The sequence below is a fragment of the Heteronotia binoei genome, chromosome 20, assembly GCF_032191835.1.
Source record: "Heteronotia binoei isolate CCM8104 ecotype False Entrance Well chromosome 20, APGP_CSIRO_Hbin_v1, whole genome shotgun sequence".
Taxonomy (NCBI): domain Eukaryota; kingdom Metazoa; phylum Chordata; class Lepidosauria; order Squamata; family Gekkonidae; genus Heteronotia; species Heteronotia binoei.
Genome location: NC_083242.1, coordinates 20,507,662 through 20,520,036, shown reverse-complemented (window position 1 = coordinate 20,520,036; position 12,375 = coordinate 20,507,662).

Below are 12,375 nucleotides of genomic sequence, written 5' to 3'. Positions count from 1 at the left end.
GGAGGGGAAGCTATGACAGTGGGAGCAGACAGAATGATAAGGGAAGGAGGCGGAGACAAAACAGTGCTCGGCCCTCTTCCGGTCTGCGTCCCATCCCAACAGTTACAGGTAGTGGGGCTAAGAGGAATAGCCCGTCTCCATCATTGGTGTTATGTAACGCCAGGTCCATAAATAATAAGACCTCAATCCTTAGGGAATTCCTGCTCAAGCAGGATATGGACCTGGCTTGCGTGACTGAAACCTGGATGCAAGATGGGGAGACGGTGGCTCTCTCCCAAATGACGCCCCCGGGTTATTCGGTCTTTCACCAATCACGGACAAACGGGCGGGGGGGGGGAGGGGTGGCACTATTCATACGGGAGGATTACTCCTTCCGGGCTCTCCCGGCCCCAACCATCGATGGTATAGAATGTGCTGGACTGGCGTGGGATGTGGGGGAGGGGTTGGCGATCTGGCTGGTGTACCGTCCGCCTAACGCACCAGCCAGCGCCTTACCATCCCTGATCGGGCGATGGATCTAGTGTCTTCCATGGTGACACTGGGACTCTCCCAATTTGTTACCATTCCCACAAACCAAGCTGGACACATGTTAGATTTGATCTTTGCATCTGGGATTCTGGTGGACGACATCACTGCAAAAGCAGTGCCATGGTCGGATCGCCTGGCCCTCAAGGCCCGTGTGAATGCACCGCCCCAACCCTGTATGGGCGGCGAGCCTATTTTGGCTCGCCCGCGAAGTCTGATGGACCCTGAGCGGTTCCAAATGGCTCTGTGGGATCCCTGGCCCCCTAGCGATTCCCTTGATGACCTGGTAGAGGCTTGGCATGACAGGCTATCCAGGGCCATCAATGAGATTGCACCTCAGCATCCTCTGCGTCCCCATAATAGGCTGGCTCCATGGTACACCTTGGAGCTACGGCAGCTGAAACAGGGAATCAGACGACTAGAGAGGCGGTGGCGGCATACTCGTGACGAAGTGACGAGAACATCCTATAGAACGTTTATGAAGTCTTATGAGATGGCAGTCAAAGCCGCAAAGAAAGACTACTTTGCGGTTAGGATTGCGTCTGCAAATTCGCGCCCGGCACAATTATTTAAGATAATTGGGAACTTGACAACACTGCCTCAAGGCAGACCAAATGTGAGGAAATTAGAAATATGCTGTGAGGCTTTTGCGAATTTTTTTGCAGATAAAATCACGTTGCTCCACCAGGATTTTCCCGCCACATTGGATACAGTACAAGAACTCGAGGCTCCGTGCCTGTCTTCTGGTTTAGTTCTGGATCACTTTGACGCGCTTAGTCTGGGGGAAGTTGACGGAATTCTCTCTTCTGTACGCCCAACAACTTGCGATCTGGACCCATGCCCCTCTTGGCTGATTAAATCTTGCCAGAGGGAGCTTAGATATCATGTACAGGATATCATAAATAGATCCCTCTTGGAGGGGCGATTTCCAACATTCTTGAAAGAAGCTATGGTCCGCCCTCTCTTGAAAAAGAGTACAGCAGATCTGGCCAAATTGGCGAATTACCGACCGGTCTCGAATTTAACATTTTTAGGTAAAGTTATTGAGAGGACAGTAGCGTTACAGTTGCAGAGTTTTCTGGATGACACTTCTATCTTAGATTCCCACCAGTCCGGCTTTCGTCCGGGTCATGGGACGGAGACAGTGCTGGTCGCCTTGGTGGATGACCTCCAGCAGCATCTGGATCGAGGCAGCGTGGCGGTGCTGATTTTGTTAGATCTGTCAGCTGCGTTCGACACGGTCGACCATCGATTACTGACCCGCCGGCTCGCCGACGCAGGGATTAGGGGGTCAGCCTTGCAGTGGCTTTCCTCCTTCCTTGATGGACGGGGACAAAGGGTGGCAATTGGGGGAGAGCTGTCCCAGAGGCACTCACTAGTGTGTGGGGTGCCACAGGGGGCAGTTCTCTCTCCGATGTTATTTAACATCTACATGCGCTCCCTTGCTATGTATAACAAGATCCAGGGCTTTTTCAGTGGCAGCACCAGAACTTTGGAACACCCTCCCAGAAGCTATAAGGGCCCTGCGGGATTTGTCTGCGTTTCGCAGGGCCTGTAAGACCGAATTGTTTAAACAGGCTTTTGCGGTCTAATTGAAAAAGGGCTGCCACCGGACATCCTACAGAATGCTGGTGATCATAGTCGAGAAGTCAATACCGTCTATACTGGACTGAAATAGCGCTATAGAAGGGTTTTGTCACGGGCTGCGGCCAGGCCAGGCGAAGTCCAGGGGCAGTCCAAGGTCTGTAGCTGGGTAGCAAGGAGGGTCCAAAGCGCCAAAACCGAATCACAGTCCAGGTATCATAGGTCAGAGGTTCAGAAGCCGAAGTCAGAGGGTCCAGAAGTCAATGCCAGAGTCAGGGGGTCCAGAAGCCGAAGTCAGAAGCCGAAGTGGATGCTAGAACGTCAGGTAAGTGACTAGTTGCTTCCACAAAGCCTTCTCTCAAAGCCCACAGCTATATAGCCCTCTGCTGTCTGTTGCCCATTTGGGCTAATTGCTGACTCAGAGGGCAGCCAGGATCCTGCTGAGACTCAAGCACCCTCACTCCTAGAAGCGCCAGAATACTTTCAAAACTCAGGGCTCAGGGAGCGTCTTGCTCGTGAGCGTGCCACCCTCCTCCGATCCCTGAGGTCCTGACGAAGGCGGTCACGCACACGAGCCACCCGAGAGGGCGAGGCAGGGGGGCTTGGATCTTCTCCAGCAGGAGGCAGGGGCACTGGTGCAGGTGTCAGGGGCACAGTTTCTTCTGCAGGCTCGGCTTCTTCTGCAGGGCCCCCAGCACCCATGACAGGTTTTAAAGTTGATATGTAAATTATGGTTTTATATGTTTTATTGGACTGATTGTTTTTATAATGTTGTAAGCCGCCCTGAGTCCGCTTGCGGAAAGGGCGGGATATAAATGGAAAGTAATAAATAAATAAATAAATAAATAAATAAATAAATAAATAAATAAATAAATAAATAAATAAATAAATAAATAAATAAATAAATAAATAAATAAATAAATAAATAAAATTGCCCAGATTGCCCAGAGGTTTGGGCTTGGGTGCCATCAATATGCAGATGACACCCAGCTCTATCTACTAATGGACGGTCGGCCTGACTGCGTCCCGAAAAATCTGGACCTAGCATTGCAGGCCGTGGCAGGTTGGCTCAGGCTGAGCAGGTAGAAGTTGAATCCAACGAAGACAGAGGTCCTTTGCTTGGGCCGCAGTGCCCCGGGAAGGGAAATCCCTCTTCCAGTTTTTGACAGTGTGCCGCTGAAAGTGGCCCACCGGGTCAAGAGCTTGGGGGTTCTTCTGGAGCCTTCACTGTCAATGGAGGCACAGAAAGCGGCCACAGCCAAGTCCGCATTTTTTCATCTTCGACGGGCGAAGCAGTAGGCCCCCTTCCTTGAGCGCCGGGACCTAGCAACAGTGATCCCTGCAACGGTCACCTCGAGGCTGGATTACTGTAACACTCTCTTCATGGGGCTGCCCTTGTGCTGAACCCGGCAGCTGCAGCTGGTGCAGAACGCGGCGGCTAGGCTGTTGTTGGGACTCCCAAGGTGGGAGCACATACAGCCGGGGCTGCGCGGGCTGCACTGGCTGCCAGTGGTGTACCAGGTTCGTTACAAAGTGCTGGTTATTACCTTTAAAGCCCTATATGGCCGAGGACCTGCCTACTTGAGGGACCGTCTCTTCCCATATGAACCCCAGAGAGTGCTGAAGTCATCTGGAAATAACCAGTTGAATATCCCTGGGCCAAGGGAGGCCAAATCCCTGGGCCAAGGGAGGCCAAATCCCTGGGCCAAGGGAGGCCAAGGGAGGCCATACTCGGGAATGGGCCTTCTCTATTGCAGCTCCACTACTGTGGAACCAGCTCCCAGAAAGTGCGGGCCCTGCGGTGTTTGGACCAATTCCACAGGGCCTGCAAGACCTTTCTCTGTAAAATGGCCTTCACTTAATGCTGAGCCAAGAGAGAGTCACTGAAGATGTTTTTAGCCACTGAATTTTATAAAAGATTTGAGTTATAGCACCATAATGTTAATTTAATATAAGTTGGTTTAAATGGTGGTTTTATCTAATTGTAATTACTTTGTATTATGGTTTTATTGTATATTGTATTTATGTGTTGTGAGCCGCCCTGAGCCTGCCTTGGCGGGGAGGGCGGGATATAAATAAAAAGTTATTATTATTATTATTATTATTAGCCTCAACAGACCTGGCAGCAGCAGGAGATCCCCAGAAAATATAGTGGCCTGTATCCTTCTGCCAGTGGAAGAATGGGTGCAGAGGTCAGATACAAACCATTGAGTTCCCAGTGGCCAGCAAGGAAGGTTGGGGCTGGTGTGTCTCTCTTTGTTGGAATTACGTTATTGCCATTTCAATCATTATGGGGTTAACCAGGGATGGAATTCTAACAGGAGCTCCTTTGCATATTAGGCCACACCTCCTGATGTAGCCAATCCTCCAAGGGCTTACAAAAAAGAGCCTTGTAAGTTCTTGGAGGATTGGCTACACCAGGGGTGTGTAGCATAATATAGAATCATAGAGCTGGAAGATACCTCTAGGGTCATCTAGTCCAACCCCCTGCACAATGCAGGAAACTCACAAACACTTCCCCTAAAGGAGCTCCTGCAAAGGAGCTCCTGCTAGAATTCCACCCCTGGGGTTAACAAATGTAAGTTGTTAGTAAACAGGACATGACATTATGTAGAACAAAATAGGAGTCAAGGTGCACCTTTAGTTTTATTCAGAACGTAAGCTTTCGTGTGCTCTCTAAGCACTCTTAATCAGACGAGGAATCCGGTACATTAGCTGGTAGACCATGGCCCAGAATGCAAACTTGTACAAATTTAAGAACCAATGATAGTATAGTAAAATCTGGTAGGGAGTGGTTTGGAATGCAAAATGGTAAAAAAAAATTTTAAGATTCAATGACAGAATAGTAAAATTAACAAATTGAGCAAACCTTTGATCTGAGTAGCATGAGTATGCAAAAGCAATTAAACAGTAATATGTCAAAATATGAGAGGGTCTGTTAATCACTATATTGTATTAAGCCTGTAGTTTGTATCCAATTAGAAACGGTCTGCAGTATGCCTGGGAAAACCAAGAAGGAAGTGTGTTTAACCTGTGACCTTCCTGTTGGTTAGTTAGCATCTTGTTTGTAAGAATGCTTTGATCTTCTGTGCAATGTTAATAGCTGATCTTCCGGGGGTTTTGTCTCGCTGGGAAGAAGAACCAGTACCCACCACCAGTATCAGGCCTAAGGCATGCTTGGGCAAGACAAGTCCAGTATGAAAATAGCCACCCAGCTATTATGATGTAGCTAGAAAGGTAGAATGCATTTTTATAGTTCCTTTCATCCCAAGCAGAGCTTTTTTTTGAGCAAGAACACACAGGAACGCAGTTCCGGCTGGCTTGCCATCAGGGGGTGTGGCCTAATATGCAAATGATTTCTGCTGGGCTTTTTCTTACCAAAAAAGCCCTATGTGAAACAATGGTGACATCAGGGGTGTGTGGCCTAATATACAAACGAGTCCCTGCTGGGTTTTTCCACAAAAAAAAGCCCTGATCCCTGCTGGGTTTTTCCCAAAAAAAGCCCTGATTTTTTTCAGTAAACCGTTATTTCTTTTAAAGCATGCGTCTCGCCTCCACTCCATCTGCACGTCACCTCCGAATTTTAAACTAATATCCCAATGCTCTTCTTGTCCTTGCGTCTGCTGGCTGTTTTGAGTCTTGTCAGGGAAGACCAGGAGACGTCCATTTCGACGTATGTATGTAGGCGAGAAGCCGAGCAGAAGGGAATGGTTCTGGCCCGCCTTCTCTTTTGAGGAAAGGTGTCAGTTGATTTCTGAGGGAGTTCTGGGTAACAAAGAGCAGACATGGCAGTGTGTGTTTTACCTTTTGACAGGTGGATGGCATTTCTGCTTCTGAGGGGTGTTCTTGCCTTGGTGTCATTCGTAAGAATGAAGGAATTCGGAGCTCCTTTGTTGTGTCATTTCGTTTCAGTTGTGTGAAATAATAAATATTGGCTTCTTCACAATGGATCTTTTTTAAAAAAACACACAACCAATATAAGCCGTGAAAGCCCCTCTCTCCAGCACTGTCACCACCGTATCATTACAAAGGCCTGCACAGGAGGAATACGATGCAGACAGACACCTTCATTGTGCTGGCAGCCCTATTAGCATGCCAGCCGTGCGGATTCGCCTTGGGAAGAGAAAAGGAAATCACTGTAATGGGCTCTGAATGAACCCAACTGCCAGCCGTTGCCGGATGATGAACAGGCCACAGCGGCGGCTAACTTGTGAGCTACAGCAGTGGGTGCCCGATGCTGTGCGCTCGGATCAGGGTCAGGAGGCAGCGTAACACGGCATCAATCAACAGCTGCTACACAGAGGAGACCTGCTGAGGCAGGGGAGAATTCCCAGGGCCCAGGCCACAGGGGGAAGAGGAGGATTAAATGGTGGCTGTCTACAGCGGTTGGGCTGATGCTGGGACAAAGGGATTCTTGAGGAGGGGGGTTTTCAGTTGGGAGAAGGGGAGACAATGGTTTGGGCTTTGGACCAGCAAGCCGGGGTGGTTGGTTAGGGTGCAAAGCTGGGGCTGGGGGAGAATTTGATTTAAAAAAAACCTCTGCTGTGAAACTCACTGGGTGAAATGGCATGGATTTGGAATAATTTCCTGTTAACCTACCTTACGGGGTAACTGTGAAGATAAAACGGAGAAGGGGAAACCCTTGTATATCGAGCCGGGGAGAAAGAACAGTATATAACTGTCATTAGCTCTGCAGTTTTAAGCAGCAAGCTTTGGAGGCTGTAGACGTCTGATTGTTTTTTTTTTTTTTTTTTTTTTTTGGTTTTAAACAATTTATTGGTAGCATATGGTTACAAAGCTTATCTATTTCTTAATTTTTTCTTTTTTTTCACATTAACCCATATGACATTTCCATCCCCCCTCCCTCCAATGTTGACTTCCCCGAGGTTATAAGTTCAAATCCATACTAAAGGCACTTCTGATTGCTCAAAGTTCCGTATATATATTCTTACAACTAAAAGAATGTCCAATATTTCTTTACTTTCCAAGTTTTCTCCATATATCCTTTAAATTTTCTCCACTCCCTTTTGAATATCTCTAAATCATAGTCTCTTAGTGTTCTGGTTAATTTGTCCATTTCACACCATGATAAAACTTTCATGGTCCATTCCCATTTCTCTGGTATTTTTTCTTGCTTCCAAAGCTGCGCGTACAAAGTCCTAGCAGCTGATAACAGGTACCAAATTAAAGTCCTGTCTTCTTTTGGGTATTTTTCTAATTGTAATCCAAGTAAAAACGTCTCTGCAATTTTCTTAAAATCATAGCCCAAAATTTTGGTGATTTCTTGTTGTATCATCTTCCAGAATTCTTTCGCTCTTTCACATGTCCACCACATATGGAAGAAAGAACCTTCATGTTTTTTACATTTCCAACATCTATCCGACATTTTCTTACTTATCTTAGCCAATTTTTTCGGAGTCATATACCACCTATACATCATTTTAAAACAGTTCTCCTTAATGCTTTGACAAGTTGATATCTTCATTGAGTTCTTCCAGAGGTGCTCCCATGTTTCCATTTGTATTTCTCTATTCACATTAATTGCCCATTTGACCATTTGAGACTTTACTACTTCTTCTTCTGTAGACCATTTCAATAATAACTTATATACTTTTGATATCAATTTTTCATTGTCACCTAACAGGACTCTTTCCAGTTCTGTTTGTTCTCGTCTAATCCCCTCTGATTTTATGTCATTTTCCATCAAACTTTTAATTTGTTGCATTTGAAACCAATCATAATTGTTATTTAGCTCTTCTGAGGTTTTTAATTCAATTTTGTCTCCTTGAATCTTAAGCAGTTGGTTATATGACATTTCTCTTTTTTCTTCAGAATCAGCTGTTATTTTTATTACTTCTGCTGGCACTATCCATAATGGTTTTCTCTCGTCCCCGTATTTCTTGTATTTTATCCAAGTATTTAGTAATGTATTTCTGACATAGTGGTGAGAGAAAAAACCATCCATTTTATTCTTCCCATAGTACATGTATGCATGCCAGCCGAATCTATTTCCGTGAGCTTCTAACCACAAAGGTTTTTTATCTAACAGCATTATCCAATCTTTTATCCATGTCAAACAAACTGCATCGTGGTATAGTCTTAGATCGGGAAGTTGAAAACCTCCTCTCTCTTTGGCATCCGTTAAGATCTTCATCTTTATCCTTGGTTTCTTTCCGGCCCAAATGAAATCAGAGATTTTCTTTTGCCATTTGTTGAATTGTTTTGCTTCTTTTACAATCGGGATGGTTTGAAACAAATACATTATCCTTGGCAAAATATTCATTTTGATTGCAGCTATCCTGCCCAGTAAGGACAAGTTGAGTTTATTCCATTTCATCAAATCTTTGTCCATCTTACACCACAGTTTTTCATAATTGTTTTTGTATAAATCAATGTTCTTCATTGTTATCTCTATTCCAAGGTACCTAACTTTGGTTGTGACTTCACAACCTGTCACCTTTTGTAGTTCGTTTGTTTTATTTGGTTGCATGTTTTTACAGAGGAATTTCGATTTCTCCTTATTTATGTATAATCCTGCTAGTTCTCCGTATTCTTTTATCTTAGCTAACAGCAGTGGTGACACTTGAACCGGATTCTCCATTATGAACACTATATCATCTGCAAAAGCTTTATATTTATAAGAGAATCTTCTAATTTTTAGACCTTCTATTTTTTCATCTTTTTGAATTTGTTGTAACAAAATTTCAAGAGTCATTATAAACAACAATGGTGATAGCGGGCATCCTTGCCTTGTTCCTTTACTCACTTTCAATTCTTTGGTAAGGTCTGCATTTATACACAATTTTGCATGCTGATCTGTATATATTGCTCTTGTCATTTTTATAAATTGTTCCCCTAAATTAATTTTTTCCATTACCGCAAACATAAAGTCCCAATTTAAGTTGTCGAAGGCTTTCTCTGCGTCAACAAAAAATAAGGCCACTTCTTTTTCCGGGTGCTTTTCATAGTATTCCACAACATTAATAACAGCTCTTACATTGTCCCTTATTTGTCTTTTAGGAAGAAATCCCGCTTGGTCTTTGTTTATAAAGTTGGTCAGGTATTGTTTCAGTCGCTCTGCTAAAATTCTTGTATAGATCTTATAGTCATTATTCAACAATGAGATTGGTCTATAATTTTTTACGTTTGTGCTATCTTTATCTTCCTTAGGAATCAGAGAGACTACAGCTTCCCTCCAGGTCTTTGGGATTTTCCCTTCTTCTCTTATCGTGTTTAACAACTTCAACAGTTTGGGTGTTAATTCATCCTTGAGAGATTTGTAAAATTTTGACGTGAATCCATCTGGCCCTGGAGCTTTACCCTCTTGCATTGCTTTTATTGCTGCTTCTATTTCAATTTTCTCTATTGGGTCATTTAATATCTTTTTCATATGTTCCGTCAAAGGTGCCACCTGAATGTTTCGTAGATACTCTTCCACTTTTTCTTTACTTACATTCACACCCTTGAATAAATTTGCATAGTATTTAAAGAATTCTCTTTTAATTCCTTCTTGATCCACTACTGTTTTCCCATTTGCCATGATTTTATTTATAGTCTTATTTTCTTTCCTTTTTTTTAATTGCCAGGCCAGGTATTTACCAGGTTTGTTTGCACTTTCAAACGATTTCTGTTTCAAATTTTTTAAATTCCATTCTAATTCTTTATTCAGCAAATGTTTAACTTGGGATTGTAATATCGTAATTTCTTTTATTAATTTTTTCTTCCCTGGTCTTTTTTTTAAGTCCTTTTCTTTTTTATCTATTTCATTTTGCAGTGCTGACAGCCTTTCTTCTCTTGCTCTTTTGTCTTTATTATTCAATGTAATTAATATACCCCTCATTACTGCTTTATAAGTGTCCCATACTGTTGGATATTCCATATCATCCGTTTCATTTATTTGGAAGAATGCTGCAGTCTCCTTTTCTAAGAATGATACAGTGTCTTTATTTTGTAGTAAATCCTCATTAATTCTCCATCTTCTTGATTTTCTTTGCAATTTTGTTGACCAGCATATTGGATTATGGTCCGCCCAAACCTTTGGAAGAATCTCAATTTTTTTTGTTATGAGGCCCAAGCCTTGGGAACCCCACAACATGTCAATTCTGGAAAAAGAATTATGCCTTGCTGAGAAAAATGTATAGTCTCTTACCTCAGGGTTGAACTTTCTCCAAATGTCTTCTAGATTTTCCTGTTTAATCAACTCAAAGAAAGAATTGGGCAGCTTCCCTTCTTTATCATTCTTCTTTGGACTTGATCTGTCAAGGTTATTTTGTATTGTCCCATTAAAATCGCCCATCATCAATACCTGGTCATAAGTCTCTTCGTCCATTTGTCTATTTATGTCTTTAAAGAATTTGTCTTTCGCTCCATTGGGTGCATAGAGTCCTAGTAGTAACGTTTTTTTCGCCTCTATCGTCACCTCAACAGCAATGTATCTTCCTTCTTTGTCTTTAAAGATTAATTTTGGGTCAAGTTGTTCTTTAATGTAAAAAACCACCCCTCTTTTCTTTTGCTCTGCTAGTGAAAAAAATTCCAACCCCAAATTTCTATTCCACAAAAATTTACTGTCCTTGCGTTGTATATGAACTTCCTGTAAACAAATTATATTGCATTTTTGCTTTTTAATCCAATGAAATGTTCTCCTTCTTTTCTGTGGTGAATTTAGTCCATTTATATTCCAAGATAGTAATTTGTACTCCATTATGATGTTGGTTCTTTATTTTCTTCAAAAAAGCTATGCATCTCTTGTTCGCTTCTTATTGTAATCCTTTTGCCATTTTGTTCAAATCCAAGACCCTCTGGTATTATCCATCTATATCTTGTGCCCTCTGCACGCAACTGATCGGTTAGCTTCTTGTACTTTTTCCTATCGCTGATCACTTCTCTTGGTAGCTCTTTCATTATTTTAACTCTGCTCCCTTCTATTGCCCAGGCTTTTTGGTACCCTTTCCTCAAAATTTTCTCTGCCACTTCTTTTGATCTTAATCTTATGACGATGTCTCTTGGCAGACCTTTATTTTTCGCATAAACTGAGTTGACTCTGTAGGCACCCTCCAACATACTCTTAAATCTGTCAGGGTCTTCTTCTATGTACTCAGTGATGATATCCACCATATAGCCTTTTAAGTCTGTGTCTTCTTTTTCAGGTACCCCTCTTAGACGCACTTGTGACTCCAGCAACTTACAGTCGTGTATTATGACCTTTTCTTGAATTTTTAGCAAGGCAGAGGCCTGTGTATCCACTTTCATCTCTACCTCTTTCACTTTATTTTGAGTCTCTTCCTTAAAATTCTCTATCTCCTTCTTAAGGTCTCCAACTTCTTTTTTAATATCTTTTTTTATTGCCAAATGCAATTTGTCCATAGCTTTTAACATTTTTGCCTCCAGAGCGTCAAATTGAGCCTGCATCTTGTCAAATGATTGGGCTCTTGCACGTGTTGTTCTTTCTACTGACATATAAAAAATCACCAAACCTTAAAAAAATCCCCACATAAAATTTAGCATCCAATCCAATAGCTTAGAGCCAGTTCTTTCAGATGAGACTAGTTTCGTTTTTCTCCCTTCTTCCTGAGCAAAGATATTGAATTTTAACAATTTTGACAGTTTTTCTCCCTTTTAAAATGGCAATCGTTATTTCTCTATGGTACAGTTCCAGCCTAGAGAGGTCTCTCTTCGTCTTTCTTGATCTGAGTCTTGGACTCAATTCCTTCCTAGTTCAAAGGTCGGATGTCACAGCTCTTGTTGTCCTTATAGGCTCTGATTTATTGTCCAGCCCCTTTTAGTTTCACTTCCTGTCACAGCTTAGACTGATCTCGTGTCTAGTCTCGCAGTTTTTTGAGCTGCATGAAGAAACCGCAACCACAAAAATTCACAACAATATGTCCTTTCTCCAAAATATCTTTGAAGGCAATTGTTTTTACGGCGTTCAGTTTTCCCAAGCTGAATTCTTTTCCTGCTGTGCCCCCACTCAGCTCAGTTCATTCTAGGTTCTGCAGTTTATGGGCATATATACACGGCAACTCTCTTTTCTTTCTTCTGCGTCACCAACCTCCCATTGCCAACTTTCACTCTTATCTTGAAAGGTTTTTTTTTTTTTTTTTGCTGTTGTTCACATCCAAAGCCACAGAGCTCAGCTTAACAAGGTAAAAGTTTTTTTTTCATTCAATTATGCTTTGCCTTCGTCTGTTATTAATCCACTCAGTGTTTAAACTATATTCAAAGTCTCTCAGAGTGAAGATAAGAATGATGAGTCTACCTTTTAGATGT